Here is a 13,842-nt window from a genome sequence, read left to right on the forward strand (position 1 = left end):
TATTTTGACAACTAAGGAGAAAACTAAGAGAAAGTGAGTCAAAGAAAAATATTCAGTGAATAACTATGCATGATACACTGGGCAAAATGCTACAGAAGTAATGGAAACTCAGGAAAAAAAACGAGATTTTGAATAACTTGTTATTTATACTAAAGAAAGAGGGATAAACTTTTTCTAATGTATTATTTTACACTGTAAACAGACAAGGCCTTTTTATTAAGTAAATCACAAAAGAAAAGCAACCACCTTAACTGATTATCACAAATTTTTAAAAAAGAAAAATTACAAAAAGCTATCAACATGTAGCATGGGTGATGGGGGGATAAAGTTATCACAGAAAATTCCAGTTAGTCACAAAAGTGAGAAATGTTATGACATTTACGTGATCGAATTGAAAAAAGAATTGTCAAAGAGCTGACTGTCTCAAGAAATGCCATGGTTTGCTATTTTATAGAGGAGATTAAAAACTAATTTTTTTTTGTCACGTTTGTGGTACTTAAAGGGAAACAGCCCAAAAAGGTATGCACACCAGGAGCCTGCCCAACAGCATCTCACTTCTAAAACTATTTTTAAATTTGCAGTTAAGAACTCTCTCTCTCAGCTCTCATCAAATCTTTCATAAGAGAAAATTTCAGGATAAAAATAAATCAGTAACTTAATTACCATGGGTCTTTTAAATGCCTTGGAAGGCTGAAAAGGAGAGCAAGACAAGGTAACAAGGAAAAGCTGGACTGACAATGCTAGTAGAAAATTGTGGGGAGGAGTTGGGTGAAGCATGCATTAAATAAAGAGAAATCCAGGATGATTTCCAAGGCCTAATAAAAATGACCATTCCTTAAGTATTAAACATTGTCCTAAGGATTTTCACTGACATTATTTCACTTTGTCATCACCAAAACCCTGCAAGAATAGATTTTAGCCCCTCATACATCTAGTAAGTGACAGAGTAATAATTCGAACCCGTTTTCATGATTCAAAAACATACAAATTCATGTTCTTTCTACTATAAAATGGGTCTCACGATTGTAGAATTTCAAAAGCTTCTTACAACTAAACAACAGTATTGTCATTCTATCATAATGAAATGTGTGGGTCGCCTGGGTGGCTCAGTTAGTTAAGCATCTGACTCTTGATTTCGGCTCAGATCATGATCTCAGGGTCATGAAATAGAGCCCCCCTCAGGATCCACACTGAGCATGGAACCTACTTAAGATTCTCTCTCTCCCTCTGCCCCTCCCCCCAAAATAAAATAAAATAAAGGAAAGTCTGATAACTTCCAAAAGAAGTCTTTCTTCCTCTTCAAAACCCCAAAAAGAAAGAGCTAAGATTCTCTGATGCTAAAACAGGATTTGGGTATCTAGTAAATCTTCATCCCATATGTCTAATAAAACTAATTACCTTCATTCACCCTAATTCCCAATCCGGAGGGACCCTACAGAATTCCTTGGAACTGAAACAAAAACAGAATTCTAGAGTAACAACAAATACCCATCAAGCTTCCATAACCTGACTAGCTTTACCCTACCAAATTTCAGCAACTAGAGCTAGAAACTGTGGGATCCCACAACCCAAGATTGTAAAGGGCTAAGAAAAGACTTCCTTCATTTAAACAGAAGGAATTTGCCTCGATCTGAGGCAGATTCTCTATGACTAAAATGATTAAATCACAGTATCTACATACCCAGTCCCATTCCCAAGTTTAATAACTAATCTACTTATAAGGCTAGATCCATAGGTGGGGTTGCCATGGCAATAAAAAACTGGTGCCATATTTCATCATGTTGTCAATCTCTATAATCGGATGTCATTTGATATAATCAGTTAATGATACGCAAGTACGGTATTACAGACAAGGAAATAAAGCATGGCTACCTAATCCAAAGATACCTATTTGGAGTAAGTTTTCCATTATTATTGCTTATATATATTGCTTTGTGAATTTTAGGTCTGCAATACTTTTGATATTTATAAAAAGGAATGTTTAAAGCACTGTTTTCCTTTATTTTTTTATTTTTTATTTTTTTGCTTTTAAGATTTTATTTATTTGACAGAGAGAGGGAGAGAGAGCGAGAGCAGGAACACAAGCAGGGTGAGTGGGAGAGGGAGAAGCAGGCTTCCTGCCAAGCAGGGAGCCCAACGTGGGGCTCGATTAGAACCCTGGGATCGTGACCTGAGCCGAAGGCAGACGCTCAACGACTGAGCCCCCCAGGCGCCCCTTTTTTTGTTTTTTTTTTAAGATTTTATTTATTTTTGTGAAAGAGAGAGCATGAGTGCGCCTGCATGGGGTGGGGAGAGCGCAGTGGGAGAAACAGACTCCCTGCTGAGCAGGGAGCCCTACCAAAGGCTCCATCCCCAGGACCCTCAGATCATGACCTGAGCAGAAGGCAGACACTTGACCGACTGAGCCACCAAGGCGCCCACTGTTTTCCTTTTCATGATACCTTTGCCACCTAATGAAAACAGTAAAACTTACCAACATTGACCAGTAAAACTTTAGGGAAGTGACAAATTTAATACACTGGGTTTTTTTACCTGTATTTTTCCCAGAATGAATATTAGGACACAGAATTCTGAATTACACTATTAGTTTTGATTTAAGGAAGAATATGAAATGTCCACTTTCAACTGAAAGACTACAGTAGTAAAACTATGTATACATAGTATGGAGTCAACAAATATTTAAGTGAAAGGCGCCTGAGTGGCTCAGTCGTTAAGCATCTGCCTTCAGCTCAGGTCATGATCCCAGGGTCCTGGGATGGAGCCCCACATCGGGCTCCCTGCTCAACAGGAAGCCTGCTTCTCCCTCTCCCACTCCCCCAGCTTGTGTTCCCTCTCTTGCTATCTCTCTTTCTGTCAAATAAATAAATAAAATCTTAAAAAAAAAAGATGCTATTCAAATAAACCAGGTGATAGTTTTCATGGTATTAGAACAAAAACTATTTATTTATACAGTATATTTATATGGTGCCTTCTCTCCAAATAATAATAGTATTTGTTAACTACAGGCACTCAGCAGATATGACAATGCTGAGTTTCAATTCATTCACAAAGGGAAAAAAAAATTCCAAATAATTAAACTAGCTTCCAAACTATGTTATATTTGTTACCTTGATCAAACTAGTACTAGAAAAGTAAACAGCCATCTGCGACAGATTGTTCTAGCTCCTTAAAATAAAATCTGGGAACCATGAGTAAAAATAGTCCAGCTAACATTGGTGATTCTGTGTAAGTACATTCAACTACTATGCCCAATCACTAGGTCTCAGAAATTCAATTTTAATTCTATTGTAAAAGGAAGAAATATGACAAGGAGAGAATTTTGATGCATTTCTATTGCATACTTGTTCTATCTTACATCTAATCAAGATCAACTATCCTAGGGATGCCTGGGTGGCTCAGTCGGTTAAGCGTCTGCCTTCAGCTCAGGTCATGATCCCAGGGTCCTGAAATTGAGCCCCTTGTTGGGCTCCCTGCTCAGCAGGGAGCCTGCTTCTCCCTCTCCCTCTGCCCCTCCCCCCTGCTCATGCTCTGTGTCTCTCTCTCTCAAATAAATAAATAAAATCTAAAAAAAAAAATCAACTATCCTAATATTCCCCTTTTGGAACTAGTACTGGCTTAGTATATGGTAGTCTCCTGCTAATCCACCCACAGTCCAGAAGCAGATGATCTTCCTTCTGATGTATAGTCAGAACATCAATAGTAACCCAAGGCTACATCACATCGCCTACATCATTCACCTCTTTTCATCTCATCACATAGGCATTTTATCATCTTGATAAAATGATAAGAAGTCATCACAAGAATGAATTCAGCACAATAAGATAATTTGAGAGAGACCACATTCTCATAACTTTATTACAATATACTGTTTTAATTGTTCTATCTTATTATTGTTGTTAAACTTTTATTATGCCTAATTTATAAATTAAACTTTATTGTAGGTATGTACTCATAGAAAAAAACAGTATATATCATTTCAGTACGATCCATGGTTTCAGGCATCCACTGGGGGTCTTGAAATGTATCCCCCTCAGATAAGAGGGGATTACTGTACTTCTTTCTAGGCTTACTTTTTTCTCCATTCAAAATAATGCATGCAAAATCTTTCAGAAAATACGAAAAGAGCAAATGCATAAATGAAAATGCATAATTTGCATTTATGGGCAAATATGGGGAAAAGCCAGAGAGCCAGCATGGGACAGTCCAAAAATCAAACACGGAAAAGGGAAATAATCAAATGTTTAATAATGTTAGTAAAACTTTATGATAAAGATGCAGACATCAAATTAGGTTTCATAAATGAAGTATGCTAAAAGGAACTATCAGCCAATCTAAAATACACAGCATGATCTAAATCTATGACAAATATACTAAAGAATATAAATATACATCTTGAATAAGTCTTAGTCATAATAGATTATCTTGAATTCCCTTATCAACAAATGTACATAAAAATGAAAGAAGTATTTGATTATATGAGCTATGTGATTTATAGAATGGCAGAAAGTTTGGCTTACAGAAGAAAATAATTGTTTCAAATATAAGAGACGATTATTATTCTTTTTTCTTCTTTTTTTTAGGGGGGAGGGGCAGAGGAAGAAGGAGGGAATCCTAAGTAGGTTCCACACCCAGCACATGAGCCTGACACAGGGCTCCATCTCACAACCCTGAGATCATGAACTGAGCTGAAATCATGAGTTGGACGCTTAAATGACTGAGCCACCCAGGGGCCCTCTTATTCTTTATACTTTACACATAAATATGATTTCATATGTAATATATATGAAACAATGTTAAGTGTGACAAAAATCTGAGCCAACGATTATTGATGGAAGTGGTAAAATATACACATTCATCCAATCCATTTTTGATACTTTTTAAAATAAAATAGATCATAAAAATATGAATTAGGCAGGAAAAACAGACAATTTCTCCTCATTTTCCTTGAGAAAGTTAGCAGTAAAGATTTACTGGTGCTTTTAAAGAGATGGTATGTAGATGTCTGTGTGTGGTGTACTCTCTTTAAAAGCACCAGTAAACATTTATTGCACACTATGTACACACACACACACACACCCCAAATTACTTGAAAGTAACTTTTTATCTCTAAAGTCCCCCCAAAACCAACCTCCATCACAAATATTTCCTTAACCACATAGAAAGTACTGATACTCTTCTACTCATAATCCCAGAGATAAATTACAAAAATAAATCCCATAAAAGAAATGGTCATACTATAAGTAACTGTATTTTTGTTATATCTGTAGGCTTAATATTTATGTGTCTTACTACTTACTTATTGAATTGAAACTCAACTCTTCCACTTGCCAGTTAAATCTGATTCTTGACTGTCCTATGCAAGTTATTGAACATCTCTGTGTTTCAGTTTCTCATCAGTAAAATGTAAATAACAGGACATACTTCACAGGGTGCTGAAACTGATTAAAACGTGTATAACAGGACTGGCACAGAGTAAGGGCTATATAAGGGTGAGCATTAAAACTAGTACTTCTAGTAATAGTACTCCATCTTCCCAAACATATTAAAAACATTCTGAACAATTTGAATTACTGATTAAAATTAGATACTATCAAAAACAGACATTAAATCTGAAGCCTGATTAACAGTAAGTTTAAAGTCCTGCAACTCGGAAAAGAATAGATCATTAATAGATCCACATAACCACCCTGTCAAGAACAATCGGAGGAGAGTGGTTTTCCCAAGTGCAACTATCAATTTCTTCCCTTACACAAGGGGGCAGTGATAACAAGAAAAGAATGGGGCTCTGCAACACCTCTTCCTACAGACAGTAGGGGGTGGCAGTACATATGGCTTACAGTCAGAACAAAACAGGAAGACCCAACAGAACTGCTCTTTATTCTCCTCTGGCCCTCTCCTCTCTGCTTTAGCCCCAACATAGCCTCAAGATGAGGGATGTATCTATAGAAAACACTAAAACCCAGTATTAATCACCAAGTAAAATCCAGTTTTGTCTTTAAAGCAAATGATCCCTCAGTGGCTGAATGTGGATGCAGGAAGAAGCCCATAGTATGAATTTTCAGATTAGCTAGCAAATTACTTACTGTTATAATAAGAACAACATTCTTCAGGCAAGTCATTCAATTTCTCTACAATAATCACAACATAAAATACTAAAATCTCAATCATTAACTATATTCTAATGAACACAGCCAGATATTTCTGCTTGTTTCATACCACTCATTGAATGTACATATGTAAGTTATATTACACAGCTCATTGAACTATCTTTTGTTACTCCTGAAATTCCAGCTATTTTCTGACAATCTTCTCAAAACACAGATGTTCTTCTTAAATGGAAGTCACAATGTTTCGCAGCATGTGGGTAATTTCATATACAAAGACAGAAACAGAGAGATAGAGAAAGAATATTTAATATTTTATTCTTGTGCTCACATTCCTAAGATGATGTACCTGGGAAATGCTGACAGTATCCATGTTGCTGCTTTTTATGCTACATTTACTGTATTCAATTTTTTCCCCATTTTGCCACCCCAACACCAAGAACATGCAAGAATAGATCACTACTGTCATTCACTGTAATTAACCACTGCAACAGCTTTTGGCTCCAACCCCTCAAAATGCCTGAAAATTTATCCCTTTTGTTCACCATATTGTTTTGTTTTCCTCATTCCAGATATTTTCACCTGTGTGAAAATGAAGACAGGGGCACACAGGAAAAAAATCCCTTTGCCTAATGATCTTGAACTCAGAATTACGATCAAGATGTGGTGTTTTTCTGTTTATTGTTTTTCTTTTCCTGGAGAGGAGCAGAGAACAGAAAGACACCCGAAACACCAAATCTTCCTAATGTTTATTATCATTGTTTATGTTTTGTGAAACCCATTTTACACAACTGAAATAAAAGACAGGATACAATTATAACAGTGCTTCTCTCCAAGCTGACGGCAAAACCTGGAATTATTTTAGCCTTATTTTTTCTTTCCCATCTCACAACCAGACACAATATGCTTTTTTTCTTTCACGTGGGTACGTACTATCTCTATCTCAAAAAATAGCATATCATAGCTCCTCTCGATTTCCTGTGATAAAATATCTAGCAATGAGCCTTATTAATCTTTTCTTACACTACATCTCCTTTCCCAGAGGGATTGTTAATATCGCACACAACACTTCTACCATGAATTTCAATGCCACACAGGCCAATCCACCCTGCGCCTTACCTGGCACATTTCACAACTACTTTTTATGCTGCATTCTGGGGGCACATTTTGCAACTCGTTCTGCACCACATTGCCTGCCACGTTTAGCAATCTGCCTCGCATCTCATCCTGGGTCCCCGTCATCTAGAGGCTCTCTCGGTACCAAATTCCATGACACCTTCGGTGACACCGAAGTGACCGTCCCCGGCCCCATCTGAAGCCACCCTGAGTGCCACATTTGGAGCCAACCTTCCCCACACCTTGGACACCGGAGGCACTTCGCTGCCCATTCCGCTGCTTCCCTGCTCGCCCCCGCCCCTCTCCCTGGAGCCGAGGCATTGGAGGCGAACGCCCCTGTCACTGAGGCGACCCCTCCTTCCGCCGCTCCCCGGGTCTCTTACCTGCCGCTCTGAGGGGCTCGCTGCAACTCCGGGTCAAGCCCCAGCCCCCGGGATCCCCAGTGAGGACCGCGCCGCCAGCCGGCGCCGCCCGCGATTCCCAGAGCACCTCGCTGCGCTCCAACGCCCGCGGTGGGTCTGCGCCCCGGAAAGGCGCGGCGGGGCCTCGCGGCGGGCAAGCGCAGCCCGCGGCGGTCCTCTTGTCAGCGGCGGCGCGGGTGCAGGCTCTCGCCCCTCAGCGCGGCGGCGGCGGCGGCGGCGGCGGCGGTGGCGGCGGCGGCGGACGCCTTGCTCCGCCTCGCGCGCGGCACAGCCGGGAGGTGAGCGCGAGGGGGATGGGATCGGGGGCGGGGCCGCCCGGAGGAGGCGCGGAGGGCGGCGGCGGGAGGGCAGCGCCGGCAGCCCCGAGCCCGGCGCTCGGAGTGCTCGCAGCTTCCCCCGCCCGACGGGCGGCTCGCGCGAGGCGGCTGTGCCAGCGGGCCCCGCCGGAGCAGCGCGCCCAGCAACCCGCGCCCGGCCGGCCGCTCGCTAGCGCCGCCGCCGCGCCGGGGGCGTCGCCCCCTCCGAGGCCGCCCGCAGCCCCGCCCCCTCCGGGCCGGGGTGGGGAGGAGCGCGAGCGCGGAGGGAGAGCGCGTGCGTGGGGGCGCGTGCGCGGTGGAGCGCGCGCGCCCCCGCCCCCTCCACAGTTTGGGGGTGGGGAGCGGCTGGGAGAGAGAGTGAAGACCGAATCCTTCCCTGCGCCGGGAGGTTGGGCCCTGACTGTGCCGCTCTGTGAGCTCTGGGCATTTCTCGTTTCCTCAGGGGGCTCTGACTGGTGGGGTCGAGGGTTTTGGTGGGGAAGAAGGGTGGAAGCTCAATAGCAGACAAGGCCCTAAATAGTTCGGCTCCGCCCCCGGAGGGGTGATGTCACTCTTGAGGTGCTGCTGCTGTCACGTGCGCTCACTTCTGGGCCTGTCCTCCTGCTTTAATGGGCTGAACGTTCCTCTGGATTTCCCCCACTTCAGTCACCTTACGTACATATCACTCCTGGAATCATCAAACTCTACATATGTCGGTTATTCTTTGCCTGATGCCCAACTGTAATATGTAAACTGCTTCAAATGCCACAGTTGGCTGTGGTGGGAAGCAGAATGAGGTGCAAAACCAGCCCTGGGTGGGTAGGTGGATGGGGAGGGAGGAGAGAGAAGGGAGACTATGTTATCTAGAATAATTGCTGAAAATTCACCGACCGCAGCTTGAGAGCCTGAGGTGAGGTTGTGACGCTGCTTCTGTCGCTGCCCGACTGGACAAGAGGTAATGTGGTTTTAAGAGCTAGTAGGCAAGGCACGGAAAGCCACCACATTAAAGCCTCCTCGGAGGTCTTACTTCCCCCATTAACCCTACACCTAGATCTTCTTCCCCTTTTTCTTTCCTTTGCATCATAAAACAGCAAGTCAACTGTGGAAGATGTCTGGACATAAATTTTTCCGTGGGCTGTAAGATGATGCAAAGCAATCACTATTACATACTCTGCCAGGCTAATCTTCCCGTCCATAAACTGAGACGACCTTTCCTGGTCATCTATTCCCTAATGAGACGCCATGATTGTAAATAGATGCCCCTAAATTACTTCAGTCAAGGAACCTGTGTCTGTGGTGTTCCCAAGATAGTTTTGTTTGTTTGCTAACAGTCCTTTGAATCTACTTCATCCAGGAGTTTCTTTGGTTTTTTAAAAATTAGTATTAACTTCGGAATAATACAGGAAATTGAATATGAAGCCATTTTCAACAGCTAGTCTCTATAACGAATGCTTGAAAAGTTAGAGCAGCTTTGAATACTACAGCTAAAATGGCAAGGTGAAGGATTGATATATGGAATCTTTTGGTGGTAACTCCAAAAACTTAGATTACTCTAGCTATAACCTATCTATGGTGATAGTCGCATTGTAGTGATTATTTATGGGGGATTTGACAGGGCAAGAGGGAGCCTTCTGGGTTGCTAGAAATGTTCAATATCTTGATCTAACTAATGACTCTAAGGGTTAATATATATGCAAAAAGATTTATTCATACACACAAAGAGGCACTACTACAACATCATCATGATCGGAGTCTGGAAACCTGGGTTTAAATCTCAGTGTCAAAAAAATAAAAAAATCTCAGTGTCACCCACCACTTACCAGCTATGTGACCTTAAGCAAGTCTCCAAGCCTTCTTTTCTTCATCTGTCTAATGTGAGTGATGATACCTCACAGAATGGTTGTAAAAATTAAATGAAATTATCTTTGAAAAATAGCACAGAGCCTGGTATAGAGTAAGTGCTTAGGAAGCAGTAGCTTATTCTTTTTGCACCCAGATTTACCCTATTCGATTCTCCTTTGGGTTTTTTGTTTGTTTATTTTAAAGATTACTTTGAATCTCAGCCTTTGTGAGTTTCACTGAGGCTAATATTCTTTCCCACAAGAAATAACAAAAGGCAGTCAGGGGTGTACTGTGTTAGTTTTCAAACTAGTTCAGGTAGAAGTACTTAGAAATTATTGTGCTCATTGTGGAACACCATGAAATATTGATAGATTTAATTCTGCCATATGGACATGACAATTTTACCAGCACTAAATCTAGCTATATTATGTTTATGCAGATCTCTCACATATTTTAAAAAAATGTATTTTTAAGAAATAATAGGTCCATGTTTTTCCTTTAAAATTTGTTTGCAACTTTTCACAAAGTAGAAAGTACCAAAAGTTTAATAACAATTCACAAAATGAAAACCTTGAAGTCCATTTTTCCTAGAAATTAGAAAAACACTGTAATTGTTCAGTTTTAGCAGCAGAGTTCTCTTTATTGGATTTTCCCACAGTAAGCTCTAATAGCTGTGACCCACAGGGTCTCTTGCTCTGATGAAGTGAGTAACTCTGACTCACTGTCCTCATCATACTCCCAAAGATCAGTCTCCATTTCTTTTGGCTGACCTTTCCCAGATCCCATGCTCACACTGAGCAGTACGAATACCCACTGAATGAACTCCCTGCCTTGCTGTTTTGATCATCCAGCATGATTCTATTCAGCCCATTCTCTTCCACATAACACTGCTGTTAAGTCTTGCAATTTGCTGCCACAGTCTAACTTTGTGGAGGAAACCCTGTGTCCCTGACAGAGGTAAGGGTGGGGTATAGTAGGGATGGTGAGCAACACTGTAGAGAGAAGTCAACCCTGTTCTCAGCTCTTCTCCCTGATTTGCTTTTCTGTCAGTGATACCTGAAATCCTGAGAATGCTAATTTTTTAACCTACTAAAAGTCCATTCTAGTCAAAATGACCATTTAGTCTGTAACTTAAATTTGGAAACATAATGCATGCCATGTAAGAGGAACATGCAAATGTGCATAAATTAGCCCAACCTTACCTTATACCTACCAACTCATCAGTGCCATCTGTACCAGTCAAAATGCCCTTTCTTGGTCTATCAACTCTGCACACTTGTACTCACCTCTGCATATGTCTTCCCCTGGTACCTCTAAGTCTCTGAAGCAAACCATCAGGCTCACCTTGCCTACCCTTTTTCCTCAATTCTCTCCCTGTTGAATAAAGAATAATGATATCCACTATTGATTGATTGCCTACTGGCCACAAATGCTTTACCAAATGCCTTAAATATTCTTTCTCATTTAATTCTCACAACATCCCATCAATATTAACTCAGTTTTCTAGATTGTTGAGGGGGGGGGCTTTGAGAGGTTAAATGCCCAGGTCAAGATCACACTGAATGGGTGGGCAGAGCCACAATCTAAACCCAAACAAACTTTATCCTCTATCAGTTACCCTCAAGATAATGGCCTATGAAATATAAATGAGAACACAGAATACATCATTTGAAAAATGTGAACCATATTATACCATGAAAGTATATCTCAAAAGTTGATTTAAAAGAGATTTTTCTCATTGATTGTTTTTCATAATCTCCTTTCTTTTTAACTGCAATTAATAATTCCAAACTCAATAGCTTCAACATTTTCCCCACCAACCCCCACCTTGGTCTTTTGATGAATATTTAATAATTTCAAGACTAACACTTAAAAGCATTTCCACATAGAGGAAATACTACTTAAAAGAAGTTTCCAGGGCGCCTGGGTGGCTCAGACGGTTAAGCGTCTGCCTTTGGCTCAGGTCATGATCTCAGGGTCCTGGGATCAAGCCCCACATCGGGAATCCCTGCTCAGCGGGGAGCCTGCTTCTCCCTCTGCCTCTGCCTGCTGCTTCCTCTGCTTGTGCTCTCTCTCTGTCAAAAAAAAAAAGTTTCCAGTATATCTCTTTTTTTTTTTTCGGAAACTGAAAAATTCATGTACAGTATGAAGAAGCAAAACTCCATATATTTTTACATTGACATTTATAAATACTTGACAAGTATTTGTGCCTACTGTATGCTTATAACTGTGGTAAGTACCACAGAGTATACTTAACTAATTTGAGAGATGTCTTGCCTACTAGAAACACATAATCTATTCAGGAAACAAAATACTTTAAATATTTAAATATTAATACAGCATAATATAGAACTAAGTGTTAAAACATGAGTTAAACAGTAGGTTCTGTGATCATCCTTAAAAGGAAGAAAGATATGTTTGACTGGAATGGTATGAGACTGCTACTTGAGGAAAGTAGAATAGGAAAAAATACAGATGGAAAGAAGGAAGAACTATTCCAGGGAGGACCCTAGAGAATCAACAAAAGTTTAAAGCAGGGAATAAGTATAAGAACTCTTAAGTCAAAGAATAAGTCCCTTTTGGAGGTGAGTTGCTTTCTTAACAAAGACAAGTATTGGTGTGAACTACAAATAGACAAGGTGCAAATCGAAAGAAACAGACCAATGAGCAACAAGTGTGGATGAATAGAAGAGTATTTACTAGTTAAGAGATAAAGCATCTGGTAACATCTTACCAACATCTGGTTGGTGAGAGGTTAGAAAAATGGCCCAGGACCAAACTGCAGAGGGTGCTGCCCAGAAAAGGAAGATACCATGATGTCTTTGAATAGAAGAATGACAAGAAGACAGTGTTTAAAACTTTATCTAGTTGGGTGGATTTCAGCACGGAAGGACTAGTGTTACGGACATGGTTAAGAAGATATTACTATTTTATGAGCTAAAGAAGGTGACAGCTGATAGTCAAGAATTGTGGCAGTGGGAATAGAATGGAATAGTTCCAATAGCTATTGCATGGAAAGAATTAACAGAACTTTCTGAATAACTGAATGCAAAGGGTAAAGAGTGAGAAATCAAAATACAGCAAGGTGATAAAACTAGAAGACCATGGTACCTATGACAGAAGCAGGGGAGTCAACAGGAATGGTTTGAAAGAGAAGACAGAAAGAGATGGTGTTGGCATATTTTGTGTTTGTAGTAGTTTTTTATTGCTTTTGAATTACAAATCACTTAAGAATCTGATGGAACCAATGGATTCTCTCTTTTATTAAAAAAAATTATTCATACTTGTACATGCTACACATTTGTAATGGATACCCTTGGAACTAACTGCCAAAAAGCTCTTGACACAAGCTTGGCCCATCAGAGCCCTGTCTGGAATTTTTGTGCTTTATATCCAGAGGTTCAAATCAGTCTCTCCATAGTAGCTGAAACTATGATGCTGTTAGCTGATCTGTTTCCTAACACGAGCATGAGAAAGAGAAAATGCTTAAATGCAGAATGAGAGGAAAAAGGAAAAGAGAGTCTCAGAGAGAAAAACAAAGATCAGAAGTGAGAGAGGGAACATACCTTAATGGCATTTGAGTCCATGGGTCCATCACATTTCTATCCTTGAATTCCAGGAGATAACCTAGTCCTTTATTGAAATTCCTCCATGGTTAAACTTGTTTGAGCTGCATTTCTGCAATTTATATATGAGAATTCTGATTAATTCAGGGGTTAAAGCTATTAACTGAAACCCACCCATGGGCTCCAGGTAAGAATTCTTGATTCAAGATATTGGAAAGTCACCCAAGTGGAAATAGACCAGTAAACAGGTTGAATTTTGGTGAGAAAGGGAAGAAAATGAATACTGATGCAGAGAGACTATAGATAGCACAGGTGTTTTAAGAGCAAGGACACTGGATCCAGACTGACTGCACTCAAATCCTAATTTAATTATTTACTAAATGTGTGATCTCAAGAAAGTTATTCTACATTTCTAGATCTCAGGTTACCTATCTGTGAATGGCAAATTAAAAACTATATTTTATAGGATTGATATGAAGATTTTAAGTTGGTACAT

At 40.5% G+C, this 13,842-nt stretch overlaps 1 protein-coding gene across 6 annotated transcripts in view; it reads right to left on the minus strand.

Moving 5' to 3' along the window:
- TANC2 (tetratricopeptide repeat, ankyrin repeat and coiled-coil containing 2) overlaps positions 1-7,730 on the minus strand; it is a 352,068-nt gene extending 344,338 nt beyond the window's left edge. For 5 of the 6 annotated variants that reach the window (XM_025890285.2, XM_073883069.1, XM_073883068.1 and 2 more), the window contains exon 1: positions 7,604-7,729. The gene's annotated coding sequence lies outside the window, so the exon portion shown is untranslated. Of the gene's footprint in view, positions 1-7,603 lie in introns of all 6 variants that reach the window. The other variant, XM_073883063.1, reaches the window with a different exon arrangement.
- Positions 7,731-13,842: the final 6,112 nt, after the last annotated feature.

The sequence above is a fragment of the Callorhinus ursinus genome, unplaced genomic scaffold (genome assembly GCF_003265705.2).
Source record: "Callorhinus ursinus isolate GAN/ISIS: 27379988/994484 unplaced genomic scaffold, GSC_fseal_2.0 scaffold50, whole genome shotgun sequence".
NCBI lineage: Eukaryota > Metazoa > Chordata > Mammalia > Carnivora > Otariidae > Callorhinus > Callorhinus ursinus.